Genomic DNA, 2,884 nt, shown 5'->3' with positions numbered 1-2,884 from the left:
AGAAGGACAAAGATGAAAATGACTCAGTTTAAAATCTCACTATTCATCCACAGCCTAGCATGTGCCACACACATATAATTATCATCTGCTTGGATCCCCACAGACATCTCGAAGCAGGTACCTCTATCCCACACATCAGGGACAGGCACATGCACCATGGTCGCATCCTGGGACCCCGTCTGAGGCAGGCTGGCTGCAAACCCAGAGACCTCTCTATCCTGTCTTCTCCCTGGCCGGCAACCTTCACTGTTCCCTGTGGTACGATGTTAATGGCAGCTTCCCGACACTTTCAGACCAGGGACCTTGGGCTGCCTGCTGGGTCAGTGCTAAATGGCCCCCTATGAAGAAGGGCACAGCTTGAGGACCTGGAGCTCAAGGGATCACCTATTTAGATTCGCAGTCAGGACATCCAGTATAGGAGGAAACCGGATTTGGAATTCTTCTGGGAAAGGGGCCAGGAGGCACACAGGGTAGTTGGGGAGTGGGGGCTTGCAAATATCAGCAGACAGCCCCCTTCCCCGACTCCTCCTTCCCACCTCCCATCCGCCATTGTCTCCCCTGGTCGTCCCTCCCCTCCTCACCCGCACTCCCAGGCGGGTCGACAGTCTCTCTGTGGAGCTTCATGCCCTCGGAGCTCACCACCTGAAAACCTTCAAGTCTGCACCCCTACTGCGCCTCCGTGACTGCGCCCTGCTTTCCACCCAGGATCTGTGCTGATTGGTTTGTTTGTAACCACACCGGGCACATTGTCCATGTAGACATTTCATGAGGTTAATTAATATTGCCCCATTTATCCTCAGGACAGCCACCTCCCAAGTCTGAGATACACAACTTGCCCTATTATTCATTTCATCTTTTTCTTTAAATTGGTCCACTTTTCTTTGGCCCTAAAATGTATTTAAAGCGAAACTTTAAATTACTTTTATACTTGGAAATGCTAACCTTCCCAGCCTGGGACCAAGGACTGCTAACATAAACAGCAATTGCGCTCCGGGAATCCCAGCGGGTCTGGAACTCGAATTCACAATTCCTGTAAAGGTGTTTGTTTTTCTTTTACCAGTTGTCATGTGAATCGGTAAAGCACTTCAAAGTCTGCAGAGAAGCCGGATACCAAACCAGGTTCCTGCAGCCCAGCCCGTGATCTTTGGACTGGATCTGCTCACAGCTGGGAGCTGGCTATTTTGGTCTCCAGGGGCTCTGGTCTCCAGTCCCAGGCACCCGGTACTGAGCCAGCAGCAGACACTCCATAACTATTTGTCAAATGAAAGACACAGGTGATTAAATATATGAAATTGGAGCGTTTTATTACTTGATGGTGTGGGCTGTTAGTCAGCCCCAGCAGCGGAGCTGTGTGCCTTGGAGACTGTAGAGGCAGAAAAGGTACTTTGCTAGAGCTGAGCCCCGGAAACAGTGCAGACGATTCACTTTCCAGTCCATACATTTTTTTTTCCCACCAAAATAATAACTATGTTTACTTCCAAGTTATCTTCACAGATTCAAAACTCCAATTATTTTTTAAAACATTAGTTCAAATGTAAGTTACATTTGTGACAAGCTTAAAACAACTATTTGCCACTCCAGCCTTAAGGAGACCAGTTTTAATTTCCAGAGTATGTGGGAAAGGAAGTGGCTCCCTGGTGCCCCCAGGAGGCCCCTGAGCAAGCATCGTCATGTTGGGATGTGTGAGTTCGTTCCAAAGAGCGGCCGGATGGGAGCGGGGAGGCAGTGGGGAGACGCGGCTCCCCTCTACAGGCTGTGAAAGAAGGTCCGTGCCCGATTGGAATGGGGAGCCTGGAGAGGCTAGGTCTGCAGCTTCCAATGCGCTGACTTGGGGCAGCCTCTCTCTTTCCGAGTGACTAACACAAAAACACAGTTAATGTCGTTAAAATACCCTCTCCTTTAGCTCCTCCCTCCTGTCTTCATTATTCATCTCCTGTGGCCAAAAATAAGCCTTCACTCACTGTTGCGTCTCAGGAATGTGTGAGTGTTTTCTGAGGTGTGGACGTGTGCGTGATCTGTGATGCACTTCGGCCTCTAACCCAAACATCCTTCCAAGGCTGGAAATTTTTTTTTCCCATATGTGAAAAAAAAATCTTTCCTTTTCAAACCATCTGTAAAAAGAGGCTGTTATTTAGGAAAGGATGAGGGAACTCTTGCATTTGAAATGTACTTTAGATTTGCTGTTGGGTAATTTTTTTAAAAAAAAGTTACTTTCTAAGAGGAAACTCGTGTAAAAAAGCAAAACATGAACCTGCAGGGTATTAGGCTGACGAGTGAAGAAAGCCAATTTCAAAAAACTAGGCGCTGCATGATTCCTGTATCTAAACATAATATTTCTGAAATAAAACAATTTTAGAAATAGAGGAAAGATTAGTGATGCCAGGGCTCCGGCTGCGGCTGTAAAATCGCCACAGGAGGGGCCAGGTGGGGGTGGGTACGAGAAGCTACACAGATGATTACATTGTGTAAACTTAATACATGCAAAGGAAGACGAGTAAAACAGGGCAAAACTAATAAGATCGGTGACTGTATCAAAGTCAATATCCTGGCTGTGAGACTGTACTTTTTTTTGATAAAGTTTTGCAAAGTGATAGCACTGGGGGAAACTGGGCAAAGTGAATGATTTCTTCCAACGGCATGTGACTCCGCAATTAAGGGAAAAAAAAGCAAAGAAAAGCAGGGCAGCTGATGAGCACGTCGAGGCCCTTCTCACGCCCTGAACACCCAGGGGAGAGCGCAGTGACCCCGCGCGTCTATTCATCGGTCCGCAGTCACCCGGCGCTGGCAGGGAAGTGGGCGGGGAAGAGGGGCGGGGCGATCGACGGAAGTGACGTAACGGGGCGGGGCGCGCACCTGGGCACCTGGGCACCTGGGCGGCCGCGGC

Source organism: Macaca nemestrina, chromosome 4, assembly GCF_043159975.1.
Source record: "Macaca nemestrina isolate mMacNem1 chromosome 4, mMacNem.hap1, whole genome shotgun sequence".
Lineage (NCBI taxonomy): Eukaryota > Metazoa > Chordata > Mammalia > Primates > Cercopithecidae > Macaca > Macaca nemestrina.
This window is presented reverse-complemented; position numbering follows the sequence as displayed.